This window comes from Malania oleifera, chromosome 12, assembly GCF_029873635.1.
Source record: "Malania oleifera isolate guangnan ecotype guangnan chromosome 12, ASM2987363v1, whole genome shotgun sequence".
Lineage (NCBI taxonomy): Eukaryota > Viridiplantae > Streptophyta > Magnoliopsida > Santalales > Ximeniaceae > Malania > Malania oleifera.
The window spans coordinates 29246559-29269042 of record NC_080428.1 but is presented as its reverse complement, the minus strand read 5'-3'; the positions used below and the strand labels follow the sequence as shown (position 1 = coordinate 29269042).

Below are 22484 nucleotides of genomic sequence, written 5' to 3'. Positions count from 1 at the left end.
CCCAATTGAGCCTAAAGTTCAAACCAGCTTTTTCTTAAAAGTTAGATCACCAAAGAATTCAAACCTGGGTGGGGTCCTTCGCGTTTGGCAAATCATGTGAGACAATAGTTCATTCCCAAAAGGTGCAGGTCATTATTCTGCTACCCAAAAGAAAGTCCCAAGAATAAATCCCTTGCCAACCCCTTGAGCCTCAAAGATATTTCTGATTAACCGGTCAAAGGTCACACTCAACACTGGGGCCAGGTTTTACAAAAAGAAAAAAAAAAAAAAGATTGGTCCCAATTGAAGTTCAAATGAAAATGAGTCAAAATGATTCCCTTTATAAAAGAATAAAGTGAAAGTTGCAGTAAAAGAAGGAAAAGAAGATGAAAAGGGAGAAGAAAGAAAAAATATGGACATACTACATATGTGATATTTGACCAATTTACCCTCGATGAAATCGATAAATTTTGAGCTTATTTAAATCTTTCTTTCTTCACCCATACCCTTAGCCACATTAGTCCAAAATGAAGTCCTGACAAGATTGGTATACATGTTGTCTTAATGTTGTCAGACTTAATGTTTGAGTTAACTAGTAAGGACCTGATATGAAAAGGTAGTAGGCAGCTTGTTAATAAACAAGGTTCGGTTCAACATCTTGCAAAAGCGCCTCAACCGAAATGGGGGCATAAAAAAACATTATTGAGGTGGTAGGTGAGCCGTAGTTTTCTTTTATTCGAAATCCCCCCCCCCTACATACCTAAGCCTCGTTTTAGTCCTGATTTAAAGAACCATCTTGAGAGCAAGCATGGGTTGGATGAAATGGGGCCGTTGACGAGAAGGACAGTAATCTAGGTTGGGAAATTAACGTACATGACCTTTGAATTACTGTATGATTGTTTCACTATGATAGCATTGCAACATGGTGTAAAACATTTGATTTTGTGCGGATGGCCTTTCTGATTTGCACGTGATTCAAGTTGCATAAATCAGTCTCGTTCTTAAATCACCAAAAAAAAAAAGAAAAAAAAAAAAAAGGAAACCCGTCTTATTTTTTAGAGCAATTAAAAGTAGGATGGATAGTCAAAGAGGTTTCAGATCACCAGGAATTCTATAAAGAAGATCCTTGCTGGAGAAAGAGTGTCACAAAATGGGGGCAAGTTATGTCAATTGCAAAGGAATCCAATAATAGAGTCAAGATCGGTGGCAGATGATTTAACTTTTCTTTTTTTTTGGGGGCAACATTTCCCTAGTTGAGCCTGAAGGTCCCATTCAAGCACTTCTTATCGGATTGGAATAGGAAATCAGAGTCAATGATAAGTTGTAGGTCCATTCAACAGGGGCCGATTTTGTGATTTTTGCGCCTGAGTCAATCACTTTCATGACTGGATTGAATAAAGCGGATTACCAAGGATCATTAAGGTCCATCAATTATTGGCGAGTTTCATGTGGAGACCAAATTATGAGGTTCATTGGACCATAAATGCATTGGGAGAAAAAGATTTCATGCAATTCATGGCTTACCCCAAATTTCATGCATTGTCATACATTTCATGCATATAGGATGTCATATAATTGCCATGCATTACATGACTCCCATTCATCTAATGCATTGTCATGATTCATGCATATCTACATTGCCCTGCATATATCCATTGCATGATTACCAACATTTCCTGTCATTACCATACATCTTGCATTGGACAGGCATTTCACGTATTACCATAAATTTTAAAGCTTGCCTTGCTTTCACGCATTGCCCTACATCTATGCATCCATACATCTTAGGCATTGCCATGCATTTCAGGCATTACCTACATTCTCGCATCGCCATGCATTCATGCTTACCCTATAAGTAATCGCCACACAGAAAAGTAGACAGCACTTACCATATGTTCATGAATTTCAGTGTAGTCCAATGATCTATGCATGTCATGCAATTTTCATGCATTACCATACATTTATGCATCGCCAATGCATGCAGAGTACCTACATTATATATTACCAATACATCTCATGCATCACCTTGTGCATTAGTACATTACCCAAAAAAAATAAAAACATAAAAAAAAACAAATGCATACATATGGATCCCAGAGTTGGTAACATGGCTCTAAGAGCCACATATCACTGCATTATAAGTTAGCACATGCATACATATAGTAGCATATCATTGCTTCAGCATCACCGCAGCCATATAGAGCACCCTTCACCGCTTTTTCTTGAGCTTTTAAATGATTATTTGACCTCCTTGATGGAGAGATTTTGTTGTGTTGAATTATGAGCGGGGTAACTGACCCCAAGCGCAAATTGTGATTTTACTGGGAAAACTGAGGCAACGTGACCCAGAAACAAATTGATTTATTTTGAACTTAGGGCACTATCCCAAAACAAGGGGGATGCATTCATGAATCGGCCTTTACCCAAGTGCATTTCCAAATAGGGTAACAACTTTCCAAGCTGTGCTTCACACCTTGCTACTAGTTGAGGTGGCCGGGATCCATCGTATCCGCTACGGGGGGATCGGACTTATTACATTCGAAACAAGCCATCATTGTGTCCCATGGCTGATCAATCGTGTCCCCCGGTTCGGATTTCTTACATTCGAAGCAAAGCATCTTTTGTCCCATGGCTGGATCATCGTGCTACCACGGCTCGGATTCTTACATTCGAGCCAAGCATCATTGTGTCCCATGGCTGGAGTATGTGTCCCTACGGCTCGGGATCTGACATTCGAGCAGCCCTCATTGTGTCCCATGGTGGATCACGTGTTCCTACGGCTCGGATTCTTACATTCGAAGCAAGCCATCATTTGTCCCATGGTGGGATTCATGTGTCCATACGGCACGAATTCTTACATTCGAAGTAAGCCATCATTGTGTTCCCATGGCTGGATTCATCGTGTTCCTACGGTAGGATTTTTTCTACATGTCGAAGAAGCCATCATTGTGTCCCATGGCTGGATCATCGTGTCACCTACGGCTGGATTCTTACATTCGAAGCCAAGCCATCATGCTGTCCCATGGTTGGATAATCGTGTCCCAGGATAGGTTCTTACATTCGAAAGCAAGCCATCATTGTGTCCCATGGCGGCTCATCGGGTCCATCGGCTCGGTCTTACATTCGAAGAGCCATCTTGTGTCCCATGGCTGGCTCAATAGTGTCCTACCGGGCGCATTATTACATTGAAGCAAGCCTCATGGTGGTCCCAATGGCTGGGTCATCGTGTCCCTACGACTCGGATTCTTACATTCGAAGCAAGCCATCATTGTGTCCCATGGCCTGGATCAATCGATCCTGACGGCTCGAATTATTACAATCGAAGAAAGCCCTCATTCGGTTCCATGCGGATCAGCTGTCTTAAGCTCGGCTTCTCCCTACGGCTGGAGTTTACATTCAAAGCAAGCCACATCTATACTTTGGCGCTCGGTTCTCAAACCCATTGCAAGTATTTCTCAAACTTGGCGCTCGGGTTCTCCAAAAATAGTCGCAAGTTAGTATCATGTACTGGCGCTCGGGTCTCAAACCCAGTTGCAAGTATCCTATATACTTGGCGCTAGGGTTCTCAAAAACCTATGCAAGTTAGTCTAAGTACTTTGGCGCTCGGGTTTCTCAAACACCAGTGCAAGTCATTCTCATATACTTGGCGCTCGGGTTCTCAAAACCAGTGCAAAGTTAGTCTCACGTACCTGGCGCTCGGTTCTCAAACCCAGTGCAAATTATTCAGTACTAGGCGCTCGGGTTCTCAAACCCAGTGGGCAGTCTTATCATGTAACTTTTGGCGTTCGGGTCTTAAACCCAGTGCACGTAATTCTCACATACTTTGGCCTTGGCGAGTCTTACATTCAGTGACAAAAATAATCCCTGATTGGCCAAACAGCAAAACAACACCGATGAAAAGGCCAGACAGTGCGGGCCTGACTAAAATAGGTGTCTTTATCTTTGCAGGTTGTTACTACAAAACGTAGGAGAGTTTCCTCCCGTTACATTGAAGCAAACTAAGCCTAAAGAGGGGAAAGCTGTAGACAACCGCTATTTTTGCCTAGCCAAATAGAACAAGGGGGTTCCCTTTTATTATTATTTTATTATTATTATTAGTATTTTTTATATTACTTTCTTATAATTATTTATTTATTTATTATTATTGTTATTATTAATTTACTATAATTGATTATTATCCTTATATTATTATTATTATTATTATTTTATTCAACATTGATACTTTATTATTATTATTATTATATTATTATTATTATTATTATTATTCTATTATTGTTGTTGTTGTTATTTTTCTTATTATACTTTATTTATTATATTTTATATTAATTTTCTATATTATTAGTATTTTACTATTATTTGGCTAGTATTTTTATCATTATTATTATTTTTCATTTTTATTATTATTACTAGTACTTTATTATCTTTATTTTATTTTACTTTACTATAATTATTTTGTTTTCCATTTATTTTATTGTCATTATTTTTGATATATTATTATTATTACTTTTTGTATTATTACTCTATTTTTATTAGTATTATTATTATTATTATTATTATTTTACTGATAATATATTTATTATTTTTATTTTTACCATAATTATTTATTATTATTATTATCTTATGGATACTTATATTATTATGATAATTATTATTATTATTATTTCCTTTTTCATTATTACTATAAGAATAAAAGCATAAAAAAAAAAAATTCAAAAAGGGAAGTTTGGTTTTAGGGTTTTCAATTTTTTTTATATAAGGGCAATGAGGCACACTGCCATAAGGGAGGGAGGCAACCCAAAAAAAAAAAAAAAAAAATCTGATCTTGCTACCGCATTGCCCCGGCGCGCCTGCTTTCTTCTTTCTCTAAGCTCCGGCCCTCTCTCATTTTTTTTCTTTGCCTCTCTCAGTTATTCTCCCCTCCTCCCTCGCCCGGTTCTCTCTTCTTCGGCTGCTGCTGCCAAGATTCCCTACCGAAGCCTTCACAAAATCAACCCAGCCAGTAGTCCTCTGCTCCTCTACAACTCTCCACGGCAGCCACACAGTCTAGCTGAGGCCACTACTGCAACCATCAGGCACAGCAGCAACCACCGTATTTGGTCTCTCACAGCACAGACCGAAGCTCTGCTCCGGCCCGCTCCAGCCATCCAGCCCCGAAGACCCACTCCGGCACCTGGCCAGCCACCCTGTCTCCGTTCCTCTGCACAGCCCCGCCAGGTTCCCTCCAGTCCGTGCACCAGCGGCCCCATCACCCTCTGCAACGCTCGGCCACCTTCAGGTGCTCCACAACTGCTGCCAGGCCACAGATCCAAGACCACCCTGCAATCACCTGACACCAACCTCCAAGCACCACAACCGTCGGACCTCTGCCCTCATCTGCTCCAACCGAAGCCCACACAGCCACCAACCCCATTTCTCCGGCGAGCACCCCACTGTGAGTTCTCAACCCACACACACACTGTTCACACACTCGTATGTTTATATGCACACACGTTTTGCTTTTTGATTTTAAAGTTTTAAGTCTTATTTTGGGATTAACATTGTATATGTGTGGAATAATATTTTGCTGGGTTTAAAAAAAATTTTTTGGCTATTCACATATGTATAGATTAATATTTAATATTTTGGGATAGGGATTCATTATTATAGTATATTTCTATACTTGTTTATAGTATCATATACATATACATATTGCGGGGTTATTATATTATGCTATCACCGTTAGTTTTTGTTTGTTAATTTTGTGTGTATATTTTATCATTGTTAATGATGCTATTATGATCATATGGTATTATCATTTAACATGCATATTTTTTATTTATTATTATTGTTGTTGTATAACATGTCGTATACATATTAATATTTAACATATATGGGTTTTCTTTTGCTTTTGTTATTGTCGTTATATTTAATATATGCATACTCACATTAGTATTTTAACACATTTAGTATCAGTATTTTAGGGCTTTGTCATATTCACATACAAGGGTATCGATTATTAGGTCGAGTTTGACATTTTGGTATATATTAGGTAAGTTACTATTGTATTTAGTGTGATAATACATAGAATATTTGCATGGTAAGGGTTATATTGATGGGGCATATAATTTAATGTTTAATATGTATTTTTAGGGTGTGTTCGTTATTCGTTGTATTTATTGAGGTAAGGTTTATATTATAAGATTTTATCATGATGGCATTTATATTGTAAAATTTGTATTGTCTTAATATGTATTCTTAGGGTTTGGATTCTCATCTTGTTGTGGTTCTTATGTGTAAGATATTTTATTCATACTTATATTGTGCGTTAACTTTATATTATATTATTAGTATTTTAGAAGTTTGGTCATGTTAGAATTTTTAGTAAATTAGTTGCAGTATATGTGGTATTTTAGAACTATAGTTGTATGTGTGTTTAATATTCTAGAATGTTAGTAATATTAGGTATTTAATAACTTAGGATTTATAAGTAACATCGTGCATATAATTTCGTATTTTAGGTAATTTTTAATATAACATCTTGAGTAATACTATATATTTATTATTATTATGATACTTTTAGTATGTTAATTATTATGGTAAGTTTAATATTTTAGGTAATATAATATTTTTGGTGTTTTGGTATCATGCTATTATATGGTATGTTTAGTATATATAGTATTATAGTAATTTATTACGTATTATATTATTTGTGGATATTTATTATTGTTATCACCGTGTTTATGTTTATTATGGTATGTTTGAGTATTTTTATTTATAACACACATGTAGTATTTTAATATTATGATATGCTCATTATCTTAGTCTATATTATATGTTTATATTCTACTATTATTGGTATGTTAGATATTTTAGCTTCTGTTATATATGTTGATTAGTACATATTATGGTATCCTAATACTCTAGTTTATTATTATTTCATTTATTTATTTATTTATTTATTATGCTTAAATTATTATATCTATTATCCAAAACCTCCCAAACTAGTATTTTCATACTTAGGAAAACCCATAAAATTTCTAAAATTTGGGAGCGTATTTTATAAAGTATTTTTGATTTTTTATCCCTATGATTTAATTGCGGGGGGTATTAGCCTTTGGGCTTCACGTACCTTAAGCTCTGAGGGAATATATGTATATATTTATTTATTTTTCATAGGTATTTATAAATTCATAAAATGGAGTAATTTAAAGACTTATTAGATTAACTTAGGGATAATTTCAAATTAATTAGGTACCGTTCGTAAGAACGGGCGCGTAGGGGGTGCTTGTACCTTCCCCTCGCATAACCGAACTCCCGACCCCAACTCTGGTAATGTAGACCGATTCTACCCCTAATGGGGTTGTAATCATGTGTTCTAACCGCACTAAAGGTTAGTGGCGACTCCGACCTTTTCCATGATTTTCCTTGAAAATATAATAATTTTAATTTCGCCGCCCAGGGCACACGCGCACCCGGGATGCCGCGACAGTGAGCATGACTGCCGAGGACTACGACAATAGTCCTTGTTCCCACTAATTTTTGTTTTATCCTAAAAAATAAATATTATAAAATTTTTTAGAAATATGGATTTAAATGACATCTTTTTAAAAAGGAAAAAATTTTGGGGGCTTGTTTAATTTGTGAAGCTACTGTGCTGTGGAAAATTATTCTTAAACACAAAGGACTATTTGAGTGGCCCTATTTAAATATTTTAATAGCTTCAAATGTCTTTAGCAGATTAATTATTTGATGTAGTTCTTTATCATTTTTTTTTTATTGTCAGTAATGTTACAGCTGCTAGATAAAAGTTAAATTTTATATCATTATCAATTCATGCCTCATTTTTTATATCTTTCATTTATTCATACTTATGCCTTATTGACTCGTTCTGAGTTATGCTTCCAAGTGCAGAAGTGTCAAGTTGTATCAAGGATGAGTCCAGGATCGTATTCCACAGGGACCACTGAGTATCAAAGTATTTACGCAAGTTTAGTGAAATCCTGTTGCTGAAAAATGGGGTTTGAAAATCTTTTTGGTCTTTTACGATTTTGAAAACAGTAAACAAAGTGAGAAAAGGTTGAGTAAACTATCAAAATGAAACTAAAATTTTATCAATTTTCCAAAAATGTAAATCTAATAACGCAACCAAATTAAACGGATTAACTGAAACAATTTACCAAATATTCGGGTTACGGGTCAATGTCTACTTGCTTCCATCGTTTATTAATCCCTAGGCCGTACTCCTCTTCTTGTTAATCCAATCAAGGCATTAATAAGATGAAATTTTATTACTAAACTCGAGTAAATTTGCCACATCCAACGGAAGAAAATATAAACTCTCATTAAGCATCAAACGAATTTCGTCTACCTTAGTTGATGAAAATCCTAGATTAAATCAAGGTTTTGATGTGCCTAATGTCAACAACAAAACAAGAAACAAGAGCTAGTGATTTATCAACGATGCCTTCAATTTTTGGTTTTAACCAAATAAAAGTTTAACAATGATATTTTAGGGAAACTAATAAATCATGAAACGCAAACGACATCGACCCACAACCCGAGTTACCGAACTTAGCCACTCATGCTTGCAATAAAAAAAACAAGTATGGAAATCCTAGTCTACTTAAGCAAGTATCAAACTCACGCTAACTAAGACAATAACTTTGAACACGAAATTAAAACACGCACTAATAAAAACTCATCAAAGCACATACATAAAACAATAAAATCAAACCTTTAACAAAAAATTACGAATAAAAATAATTAAATTAAAACGAATAAAAATTCACTACTAAAATTACTTGAGAATTCAAATAAATAATTGAAATACAATATCATTCAAGATCAATTTTTTTTTTTTCCAATTAACTTCAATAAAACCATTAATCATAACCAACTTAATAATAAGAGAAGAAATAAAAGAAAAGCAAAGGGAGAGAGAGATAGAGAAAACAGAGGATGGGCGGCTGTGTTCACGGCTGCTGTGGAAGAACCGTGAGGATCTGCTGGAGAGGGCAGCTGCTGGTCTGCTGAGTTGCTGCTGTCTTCTGCTGAGTTGCTGCTGGCCTCTGCTGTGGTATTAACAGAGGAGCTACTGGAGGGGTGAAAATCTGGAGCAGACAGCAGAGGAGCTGCTGCTGTGCGGGCTGTAGCAGGGTGAAGATGGAGGGAGGCTGGCCGTGGCTCTGTTGGGTAGGAGTTGCAGCGGGAAGCAGGGGTTGCGGGTAGGAGTTGGTGTAGGGGCTGGTGTGAGGAAGAACAGAGGAGCAGGATAGAGAGGCCAGCGGGAAAGAAAGACAAGAAAAAAAACTAAGTAAGAGAAAACTAAGATGAAGAAGATGAAGAGGAAGAAGAAGAACAAGGAGCGTGAGAGAGCCCCCACGGGCTGCCTTTCAAAAGAAGGAGGAGGAAGAGAATATTTAAAGGGGATGGGGAAAAACCCTATGACCCGGATTACCCAACCCGACCCGGCCATGCATGGCTGGGTCACATCAAATACCCATTCATATATATATTTTTTTCTCATTTTATTTGTTCTCTATTTGTCCCAAATTATGCTCTTTTGGAGCCTGTATCTCACAAAACTCAAAACACGAAAGTTGTAGATAATCCTTTCCTCTTTCTCTAGAAATTTGAATTGTATCAATCGAAGCTCGGACGGAAAAGTTATGTACAAAATACGAACAGGTGTTGGTTTTGATTCCCGGGAATTTTCCTGCGACAAAAAAAATTACCAAAACTTCATAAATAGTGCAATAAAGTTTAAGAATGATGATTTTGGCATTTTATTAAAATATTGGACAATTTTGGACATTTAATTAAAAATATAAACCGAAAAGCCCGGGTTAAGATGCCTAATTAAGCAGTTTTGACCCGTAATCACACCCCCCAACTAACGTTTTGCTAGTCTCTAGCAAATGACGTGAATGAATCTCAGGGTGGTGTCTACAACTACAAACTCTAATAATCATGAAATCAATGCACATGCGATATAACTATACCACTTCACATACAAGAACATAACTGAATTTCACACAAGCTTATTCATATTCAATGCACACGACTCCAAGCACGTCACTTCATGTCAAGTTTCATTGTTTATATGTGATTTGAAAGTAGTATACTCACATGAAGTTAATCAGTGGCACATTCAGAGTTAATGCAATCATATAAGTTCTAGTATAAACAGGTAAACTCTCGAGGTGTGTGTGATGTGTGTGACTCAGTACACCAAGGATGCCAGTGGACACCTACAGAATGGTCGCTTTGACTCGGCCTAACTGGTATACCCTCAAGAACACTCAAAGAAAATGGGTTCACTCATCATATGTGAGGAGGAGTGTTGCGATCAAACATCCCATATATTAAAAGGAACAACGCTAAGTATATGGAGTGGACTAGTCTGGAAAGGATCTAGCCTATCTATGAGGTGTCGGGTCCTTCACCCTAGCATCTTCTCACCTACTCGCCATATCCAACTGAGACCACCCTAGATCAACTCATTCACAAACTTGTCGTGAATACATCTGAGGCATTAATCGGTTGAAGAATCTTTGTACGTAGAGAACATGTGTTGTGTCCTTGACTTTTTGTAATATTTCTGCGGAGCAGACATTAGCATTTCATTTCACGCGCATATTTATTTCTTATCATTTCTTCTGCTCATTCTTTATTTTTCTGCCCTTTCTTGAACAATTAACACAATCATAACACTTCTTTTGTAATCGTCAAACAATCAATGGGATTTGAGCTTGAATAGGGGTCCATGAATTAAGTCTATCTCTAGGAGTGGCTCAGCCTTCACATCTTGAGTAGGCTACAAGACCTAGGTTTCTATCTCCCCACTAGGTGTCACCTCTAGGCTTGCAAATCAAAGACAGAGACTAGTGTACAAGGAATCATCCAGAAAAAAAAAAAAAAAAATTTGAGTTCCATGAACTCTGATTTGATATTAACGCTCAAAATGACGATAATAGCTCAAGAATATCTCACAAAGGTGTCATAGTCATCACGGGTGTTCTCTCAGTGCATACAAGAAACCCTAAGTGTAATGAATCACGTGAGTGTGTATTCAACCTCGCGAGATGTCACGTAAATACAGAAAATTATATAACCAAATTAAATTGAATGTACTACCAATCAATTATTCATGGAGTCATAAAATCATATAAAGAGAAACTACGCATAAATGACTCAAGTGTGTAGTTCTTAGGTTATATGCAGGTATGTGAAGGGTACGAGTCAATGTTAAGCATAGCATAGTGCAATGTAATTCCTTCAGTACTCCTCCTTTATTTCTTTTTTTTTTTTTTCTTTTTTTTTCTTTTTTTGATTTTTTTTTTGTTTTTTTTTTTTGTTTTTTTGTTTTTTTAAATTAAAAAAAACCGGTACGTGTACATGCATAGTGTCACTTGCAAATGCTCACCCCCCAACTAAAATGGAACATTGTCCTCAATGTGAAAGCATAGGAGAAATAGAAAAACTGTGCACGGGAAAAGTGGGGCGTACCTGGATGAAGAAATAATGGAAAAGGAAAACTGAACTAAAGGAAATTGTACCTATCAATAAACTAAAAATAAGACATAATGAAACAAAATGAAAACAAAGGAAAGCAAAACATCACAGTGTGTCTGGAGGAGGCTCGGGAGGAATTTCGTCTGGTGGGTGCAGATTTATAAATTGAACTAGTGAATCTCCAAATTTGAGTCGCCATAATGCATCAGCTTTGTTATCTGCACAAAAGTTATCTATGAATAAATCAATACTTTCCACAATATCAGACAACACATTTTCAAATTGTCTTTCTTGTTTTAATAAGAAAGGATCCTTATCCAGTATAGTTTCCAGGAAATATACTTCTTTAAGAACCGGCTTTTGAGGAAAAGTTTTCGAAACAATTACCTTTGGATCTTCAAAAGCATCAACATTAAAATTTGTACCTGATTCCTTGAAGGTTAAAGTCTCACCATTCCGCTCAACTTCTTCATCTAGTGCACCAATCACCTTACCATAGCTGAGATTTGCTTCGGCATTGCAATCATTGACATTTGCTTCAATATAGGATGACGATTCCATGATTGCAATCTGCACTTGAGTATCTGGCTGGGCTTGAAATTGGGATTCATCTATCTCCAAAGCATTCAATAATGTGTTCAGCCGAGTCAATTCGGTGCTTATCTCGTTGATGGCTTGAGAAGTTTTAGAATTGATCACATTTTGGCTTGCCATGAACTGTTGCAAGCTAACGGTTAGCTGATGGATGGAATCTTCCATTTTCCTTCTTTGCATTGGAGGAGGCTGATTTGCAAAGTAAGAGGGTCCCGAGTCTTGGCCAAATGCTGCATAAGGAATGTATTGACTTTGTTCCTGGGGAGATGGCTCCACTTGGTCATTCATCCAACTGAAATTTGAATGACTTCTACAACCTGTATTGTAAGTATCAGAATAAGGTTCATAAGAAATCTCAGAAACCATATACACCGGGTTAGACTGATCAAGCAAAACTTCCTTAAGAGCAGGAATAGTTGGACATGCATCAGCCGCATGCCCTGGATCCTCACATATGCTGCATTTTTTAGAAGATGATGGTAAAACATGCATTTCATTTACCTCCTTAAGCTCAATGGAATCTAACCTTTTGGACAACAATACAAGCCTAGCATTCAAATCATCAACTTTTTCCAATTGATACTTACCACCCCCACTAATACATTTTTGCTTTTCAGATCTATCATACACATCAGGGACAACCCAAGATTGGGCGTTTTCAGCCAAATAATCAAAATAGTCAAAAGCTTCTTCAGGCTCTTTATTGAAAAACTCACCATTACACATTGTTTCCACAAATTGCCTCATCTTTGGTTTCAACCCCTCATAGAAAAAACTGATGACCCTCCAATTCTCATACCCATGGTGAGGACATGCATTTAAAAGGTCTTTGAAACGTTCCCAACACTGATAAAATGTTTCCACATCCTTTTGGCAAAAATTCATGATTTGTCTTTTCAAAACATTAGTTCTTTGCATGGGAAAAAATTTCTTTAAAAACTCAGTTTGCATTTCTTGCCAAGTCCCAATGGATCTTGGCCTCAAGGAATAAAACCAGGTTTTTGCCTTATCTTTTAAAGAAAAGGGAAACAATTTTAGTCTTATTACCTTTTCAGTGCATGTTCTATCCATGAATGTGGCACAAACTTCTTCAAATTTTTTAATATGCAAATATGGGTTTTCAGATTCAATGCCACGAAAATGAGGTAATAATGGAATCATCCCAGGTTTAAAATTAAAAAAATTTGCATTCAACGGTAGAACAATGCAGGATGGGGTACTGGTCCTAACAGGTTGCAAATATTCTCTGAGTGTCCTATTAGGGTTCTCCATATCATGAGGTTCATTCTCAGCCATGATGCTATGTGTATCAAATAGTGATTTAAGTGAAACAGGTTCACTCGATGATGAGATGGATGAGTTTGTCCTCACTAGTCAAAATGTGTTATCTCTAGCCCAACTAGTCATACAACCGCAGTATAAATGCAATAAAAGCAAACAGGTCAAAGGAGAGGAAGTAGATATCACCCAGGCTGTGAAGACGTTCACAGCTGGAAAACACCTCTCTGAAATCTAAGAAACACTTCGATGACACCAATTAGCCCCCGGCAACGGCGCCAAAAACTTGACTCGTTCTGAGTTATGCTTCCAAGTGCAGAAGTGTCAAGTTGTATCAAGGATGAGTCCAGGATCGTATTCCACAGGGACCACTGAGTATCAAAGTATTTACGCAAGTTTAGTGAAATCCTGTTGCTGAAAAATGGGGTTTGAAAATCTTTTTGGTCTTTTACGATTTTGAAAACAGTAAACAAAGTGAGAAAAGGTTTAGTAAACTATCAAAATGAAACTAAAATTTTATCAATTTTCCAAAAATGTAAATCTAATAACGCAACCAAATTAAACAGATTAACTGAAACAATTTACCAAATATTCGGGTTACGGGTCAATGTCTACTTGCTTCCATCGTTTATTAATTCCCTAGGCCGTACTCCTCTTCTTGTTAATCCAATCAAGGCATTAATAAGATGAAATTTTATTACTAAACTCGAGTAAATTTGCCACATCCAAACGGAAGAAAATATAAACTCTCATTAAGCATCAACCGAATTTCGTGTAAATTAGTTGATGAAAATCCTAGATTAAATCAAGGTTTTGATGTGCCTAACGTCAACAACAAAACAAGAAACAAGAGCTAGTGATTTATCAACGATGCCTTCAATTTTTGGTTTTAACCAAATAAAAGTTTAACAATGATATTTTAGGGAAACTAATAAACCATGAAACGCAAACGACATCGACCCACAACCCGAGTTACCGAACTTAGCCACTCATGCTTGCAATAAAAAAAACAAGTATGGAAATCCTAGTCTACTTAAGCAAGTATCAAAACTCACGCTAACTGTTGACCTTATAGGTCACACCCTGGTTTTGATAATGACAAACTCAATTGTATTTAATAAATATCCAGTTCATGTGCAGGTTTATACTAACATACATTCAAGGGCATGTGAAAGCTTGAAGACAATTTCATATTCCCAATTGTAATATCTCTAAGTGAATTTTGTCTGTAATAGTAATTAGGCTGTCTGTAATAGTAATTAGGGTACTGGTTTGTAATAAGCTCACACACATCACATGAATGATTTATTTTGTAAGCTCAAATCAAACCATAGAAAGACCTTAGAGTGTACCTTCGGGCGACCGAAGGTCGACCGACACCGTACTTTTTCGGTGTCTTCAAAATTGGACCCCAAGTAGCCTTAGGACACACACATATGCACATATGTTTATTAGGCACTTAAAATTGATTGAGTTGGGTCAATTCGGGACCGAAATGCACACTTGGTGCACTTTCGGTCGACCGAGCCAAACAGTTCAAATTAGCCCGGTCGACCGAAACCGGTCCGGGTAAACTATTTGACCCGGTCCCGGTCGACCGACCCCTTACAGGTCATTTGACCCCGGTCGACCGAACCACCTGGGAGTCAACTATTTGACCCCCCGGTCGACCGACCACTTTTGTACTCCAACAACTCGGTCGACCGAAGCGCCTCGGGAGAATTCCCAACAACTCGGTCGACCGAGCCGTGCAGTTCAAAAAGGCCTCGGTCGACCGAAACTCGGAGATTTCAAAAATCGCCCTTACCCGGTCGACCGACCCCTTAGTTCAAAATGCCCTCGATCGACCGAGCTACTTGAGTCCCGGTCGACCGAGCTACTTTTGGTCGACCGGACCTCTCGGGTTGCCCTGATTTTTTTACCGCGATTAAATTTTTTAAACAGGGTTAAATTTTCTTAAGTGTCATTAATCTTTTCTGAAAATTCCTAATAAGTCCCCAACGGTCAAAATTCTTGGTATGTCTATATATACTCCTTCATTTGGTGGATTAAGCACGGATTAGCAAATAAATTAAGAAAAATTTTCTCTCAAGCCAAATACTCATATTTGCCTCCTACTACTTACATTACTTTGAAAACCTACTCAAGCTTACACTCTTCATCTATCCAAATCATTTGTAAGTGTATTGAGTCTTTTATTTTTGGTTAGCTCTTCATATTGCTGTGTATTTGAATCGATTTTTGAGAGCTTAACCTAAGTTTTCTTAGGAGGCTTTGCCAATAAGCCTGCTCTAAGAAAGACTCTTTGTGACATCCCAAGTATTGCACTCTAGTTGCAATATCTTAGGAAGTTCATTTTTGTTTGGAGATTGCAAAAATACTTTCAAACATATTTGAATATCTTGTGGTGTTCATATTGATATATTTGGGAAAGGATATTCGTGTGTGTGTGATATATATAAATCTTTGTGGTATTGTTTGTACAAGTTTTATAAATATATATCATTTACCGAAAACAAAGATTATCTACTTTGCAATACAAGCACATACGCATTCTATTGATTGATAATATTGAGGCTTGCTTGGTATTCTGTGTGAACACTCTTGACTGAATATTTTGAAGTGCACAGATTATTATTGACACTCTCACATACGTGTTACACTGATAGAAAACATAGTTGAGAGATTGACATATTTAGACCACACAGAGCTTACATTTTAAATCACTTGTGGTGTTTGTGTTTGTGCGCATTTGTGGTACATATCTGCTTTACTTGAAAGCACAATTGTATTGTACCTTTGATTGAATATCTGAGAGATTCCAGGCGTGGCCTGAGGGGGCGGTAATCCAGCCCGGTAAGGATTGGTGTAAAGGTTGAGGTCAGCCCCGCTAATTGACCTGGTTAAGGTTGAGGTCAGCCCTGTGGTAATTTGACCTAGTTTGTATAGGTGACGCTCCACCCGTTTAAGTGAGCAAGGTATTGTGATAATCCTTGTGCTGGTTAGCCAAGGCGGGGACGTAGGCGGTTGGCCGAACCTCGATAACATATCCGCGTGTCATCTTCTCTTTACTGCTTTCTGATACTTGTGTGATTGTTTAAACTGCTTCATCTGATCTCTGGCACATTTACATCATTTGCACTAGATTGACCCTAGGCTTGTGAACATACTGCTGCTAGGAGGAATACTTAGAAGGTAAAATTTAAAAATACCAATTCACCCCCCTTCTTGGGATCACGGTAAAGCTAACAATTGGTATCAGAGAGAGGTTGCATAGACTGATTGTTATTTTGCACAAAGTTCACATATGGCTCATAGCTCCGTGACCCCTTTCCCTGAGGGACCATCTTCCACACGACCTCCTGTTTTTAGCGGTGTTAATTACACCTTCTGGAAACAGAGGATGCGCATCTACCTTCAGAATACTGATTGGAAGGTGTGGAGGATTGTCTCTAAGGGAAACTATGTCCCTATGAGAATTGAGGGTGCAGCTAGGGTTCCTAAGACTGAGGATGAATATGATGATGATGATATGAAAGCCGTTAGTCTTAATGCCACTGCTATGAATATTTTATATTGTAGTCTTGATGTGAATGAATTTAACAGGATTATGGCATGTTCAACTGCAAAAGAAATATGGGATAAATTAGAGGTCACATATGAGGGTACTAGAGATGTGAAAGACAGTAGGATAGATATGTTGACCAGTGAGTATGAGGCCTTTAGGATGAATGTAGGTGAGTCCATTCAGAGCATGTACACTAGATTCACACACATCATAAACTCACTGCATGCATTAGGAAAGACATATCCCACATATGAAATGATCAGGAAGATCCTTAGAGGCTTGCCTCCTGTTTAGGAAGCTAAGGCTACGGCCATTGCTGAGGGTAGAGACCTTAAGGCCATGAGCTTAGACGAATTGATAGGTTCCTTAATCACTTATGAACTGTCCATAAATGAAAGACTCAATGAGCATAACAGGGCTAAGAAGGTGACTGCACTAAAAGCATCTAACGACACTTTTAGTGAGTATAGTGAGTCTGACACTGATGAGGAAATGGCTATGCTAACTAAAAAGTTTAGTAGATTCTTCAGGAAGAACAGGAAGCCATTTAAAAAATATAGAGACTCCACTAATGAGAAGGGAGAGTCCAGCAAAAGAAAGGAAAAATCAAATGCTCCTACATGCTACAACTGCAACAAAATGGGGCACATCAAACCCGACTGCCCACTTCTGAAAAAGGAGGCTAAGAAAAATAAAAGAGCCATGAAGGCTGGGACTTCATGGGATCAATTCAGCAGCAGCAACTCAGACTCGGATCATAGTGACACGGAGGTCGCTAACTGGTGCTTAATGGCACACGGGGATGAGGTATCGTCTTCTAGTTCTTCATCTTCTTATTGTTCATCTGATGATTGTGATTCTGACAGCATGCCTACATTTAGACAATTGCAATTTGAATATATTCGTGTTTCAAAATTATTGGGCAAAATGACCAAAGAGAATGAAAATTTGAAAAAGAAATGTGACAATTGGTCTAAATTGTTTAATATGGCAAAAACCTCTCATGCATCTATTTTAAAAGAAAAGGATACTACTATTGTTGAGCTTGAGAGGAAAGTGGATGATAGCTCCACAATCATTTTTAAATTCACAAAGGGCAAAGAAAATTTTGAAAAACTACTTGGTGCCCAAAGAAATTCTTTAAGTAAAGAGGGTCTTGGTTTTAATGGCATTGAAAATATTAGACGACCTAATCTTTACTTAGGACATTTTACACGAGAATCAAAATCTCATATCCCTCCTAAAGAACCTAAGTGTAGACTGAAATGTTTTAAATGCAAACAGATTGGTCACATTCAATTTGATTGTCCACTTAGGAATAAGCATGCTAAAATCAGAAAGGTATGGGTAGTTAAAGGAGACCCTGCTACTAACCCCCATGGACCCAATAAAATTTGGGGACCAGCATCAGTCACTTAGCTTATTTTGCAGGTATGTCTAAAATCATCCCCATCCAAGGACCGGTGGTACTTAGACAGTGGGTGCTCACGACACATGACCGGTGACAAGGGAAAATTCACTTCAATTGTTCCCAAGGATGGAGGCTACGTGACATTTGGTGACAATTCCAAAGGACGCATCGTCGGGGTAGGTAAGGTTGGTAAGGATTCCTCTCCTACTATCGATAATGTTCTGTTGGTTGATGGATTGAAACATAATCTACTTAGCATAAGTCAATTGTGTGATATAGGATATAAAGTATCATTTGAGAATGACAAATGCATAGTAGAAAATAAAACAGACCACAAAGTACTCTTTACTGCTGAGAGACATGAAAATGTTTACACTACATCTCTTGATAATTTAGCTTCGCAACAAGTAACATGTTTTTCTGCTATAAATGAAGCTAGTTAGTTGTGGCATAGGCGTTTGGGGCATGCTAGCATGGACTTGTTGTCTAAACTTGTTAGAAAAGAATTGGTTAAAGGTTTGCCTAAAATGTCTTTTGTAAAGGACAAAATTTGTGATGCATGTCAAATGGGTAAGCAAACAAAATCTAGTTTTAAGAAAAAGAAATTCATATCTACTACTAGACCATTGGAGTTGCTTCACCTAGATTTATTTGGGCCTAATTCTGTGCAAAGTCTTGGTGGAAAATCTTATGCTTTTGTAATTGTGGACGATTTTTCTAGATTCACATGGGTGTTATTTCTTGCACATAAAAATGAATCATGTGAACATTTCACCAAACTTTGCAGGAGAATTCAGAATGAAAAAGGATATAAAATCACTCACATAAGAAGTGATAGAGGCACGGAATTCAAAAATGAAAGCATAGAAAAATATTGTGACTTAGAAGGTATATCTCATAATTTTTCTGCACCTAGGACACCTCAACAAAATGGTGTAGTTGAAAGAAAGAATAGGTCACTACAAGAAATGGGAAGAACTATGTTGAATGAGCATAATTTACCTAAATATTTTTGGGCCGAGGCCATTAATACCGCATGCTATGTTATGAATAGGGTGTTGATTAGACCATCAATTAATAAAACTCCTTATGAATTGTGGAACAACCATAAGCCTAATATTTCCTATTTTCATGTATTTGGTTGTAAATGCTTTGTGCTTAGAGATAACGAGCATCTAGGAAAATTTGACTCTAAATCTGATGAAGGCATCTTCCTAGGCTATGCACTTAATAGTAAAGCAAATAGAGTTTTCAATAAAAGAACTTTAGCCGTAATTGAATCCATTCATGTTGTATTTGATGAGTCTAATCCATTCTCTAACAAAGATGATGAAGATGATATTGATATTAGAAAATGTTTAGAGAAAATGTCCATTGAAAATAATGCAAGTGAAAATCAAGAAGTAAACGAAAAATCACTTGAGGATAATGAGAATGAAAATCAAGAATTGCCTAGAGATTGGAAATACATTAGAAGTCATCCTATAGATCAAATCATAGGCGAACCATCCCGCGGAGTAGCCACCAGATCATCATTGAGAAATATAGTAAACCACTCCGCTTTCTTATCCCAAGAAGAACCTAAAAATATTAAAGAAGCCATAGAAGATGAATCTTGGGTAATGTCCATGCAAGAAGAACTTAATCAATTTGAAAGAAGCAAAGTGTGGACCTTAGTTCCTAGGCCAAATGAGCACACCATCATTGGAACTAAATGGGTATATAGAAATAAGAAAGATGAAAATGGGGTAGTAACTAGGAATAAAGCCAGACTAGTTGCCCAAGGATACAACCAACAGGAAGGGATTGATTTTGATGAAACATATGCTCCTGTTGCTAGATTAGAAGCCATTCGTATGCTACTTGCCTTTGCCGCTTTTAAAAATTTTAAATTGTTTCAAATGGATGTTAAAAGTGCATTTTTAAATGGCTACATCAATGAAGAGGTATATGTAGAACAACCACCCGGTTTTGAGAATCATAAATATCCCGATCATGTTTACCGGTTGTCTAAAGCCCTGTATGGATTGAAACAAGCTCCTAGAGCTTGGTATGAGAGGCTTAGTGGTTTTCTATTAGAAAATGAGTTTACCCGTGGCAAGATTGACACTACACTTTTCATCAAGTCCAAAAATGATGATATGCTCCTCGTTTAGATTTATGTGGATGATATCATTTTTGGAGCAACCAATGATGAGTTGTGTAATGAGTTTGCCAAATGCATGCAAAGTGAGTTTGAAATGAGCATGATGGGTGAACTTAGTTTCTTCTTAGGTCTACAAATTAAGCAAGCTAATCATGGAACTTTCATATGCCAATCTAAATACATAAGGGACTTGCTAAAGAAATTTAATATGGAAGATTGTAAAATTCTTGGCACACCTATGAACTCTTCCATAAAACTTGATAAAGATGAACAAGGGATCCCTGTTGATGTAAAATTATACCGTGGCATGATTGGAAGTCTCCTATACCTCACTGCTAGTAGGCCTGATATTATGTTTAGTGTGTGCATGTGTGCTAGATTTCAGGCTAACCCTAAGGAATCTCATCTGAAAGCTGTTAAACGAATCCTTAGGTATCTAGTTGGAACTATAGAGTTAGGACTTTGGTACCCTAAGCATACTACTTTTAAGATTGTCAGTTACACTGATGCTGACTTTGCCGGTAGTAAGGTTGATAGAAAAAGCACTAGCGGCACTTGCCATTACTTAGGACAATCTCTTGTTTCTTGGTTCTCCAAGAAACAAAACTCAGTTGCCTTATCCACCGCCGAAGCTGAATATATTGTAGCTGGAAGTTGTTGTGCCCAAACTCTTTATATGAAACAACAACTTGTGGATTTCGGATTGCACTATGAAACAATACCGATTAAATGTGATAATACTAGTGCAATCAACATCTCTAAAAATCCTATCTCACATTCACGAACTAAACACATTGAGATTAGACATCATTTCCTTCGTGATCATGTGCAAAAAGGGGATGTGGCTCTTGAGTTTGTATGCACAAATGAACAGTGGGCCGATATATTCACTAAGCCACTACCTGAGGATAGATTTATACAAATTAGACGGGAGTTAGGCTTAATGCATAATAGAGAAGCTTCATAATCTAATATATTCTATAACTTGCACAAATTTAGGGGGAGCTGCTTTATATTGTGAAAGTTGGTTGTTGACTGAGTGCTTATGTCATACGTTCACTTATTGCATGTTCATATTGACTATTGCCTATGATTGCATTATTTGTCCAATTCATGGCCATTTTGAAAGTTTATTTACTATAATTGGCTTATACTGAACTGTTTGAGTAGTTGTGGATAAACTGTTAGGAAATATAACTCAAACAGGTTACACTTACACAGGTTTATTTTTGGAAAGTCCTATTTACAAACGGCACTCTGCCGAAATTTTTCAAAACGGCACTCTACCAACATTAGTCTTGTGTAAATGTACCTAATCCAAGCCTGTTCCTTTAATTCCGATGACCCTTTTTGCTGTTGCCAAAAGGGGGAGATGGACAGAAAGGCAAAATTGGATGCATTTTGTGAGGGGGAGCCTTCTCAAGGCTTAACCCTAACCCTATAGTTTTGCCAATCGAGTTTGTCATCATCAAAAAGGGGGAGAATGTTGACCTTATAGGTCACACCCTGGTTTTGATAATGACAAACTCAATTGTATTTAATAAATATCCAGTTCATGTGCAGGTTTATACTAACATACATTCAAGGGCACGTGAAAGCTTAAAGACAATTTCATATTCCCAATTGTAATATCTCTAAGTGAATTTTGTCTGTAATAGTAATTAGGCTGTCTGTAATAGTAATTAGGGTACTGGTTTGTAATAAGCTCACACACATCACATGAATGATTTATTTTGTAAGCTCAAACCGAACCATAGAAAGACCTTAGAGTGTACCTTCGGGCGACCGAAGGTCGACCGACACCGCACCTTTTCGGTGTCTTCAAAATTGGACCCCAAGTGGCCTTAGGACACACACATATGCACATATGTTTATTAGGCACTTAAAATTGATTGAGTTGGGTCAATTCGGGACCGAAATGCACACTTGGTGCACTTTCGGTCGACCGAGCCAAACAGTTCAAATTGGCCCGGTCGACCGAAACCGGTCCCGGTCAACTATTTGACCCGGTCCCG

General features: G+C 37.2%; 1 pseudogene; it reads left to right on the top strand.

The window, feature by feature from the left end:
• The first annotated feature begins 16687 nt into the window (after positions 1 to 16687).
• LOC131143860 (uncharacterized) lies at positions 16688 to 21436 on the top strand (annotated as a pseudogene).
• The last annotated feature ends 1048 nt before the right edge of the window (positions 21437 to 22484 follow it).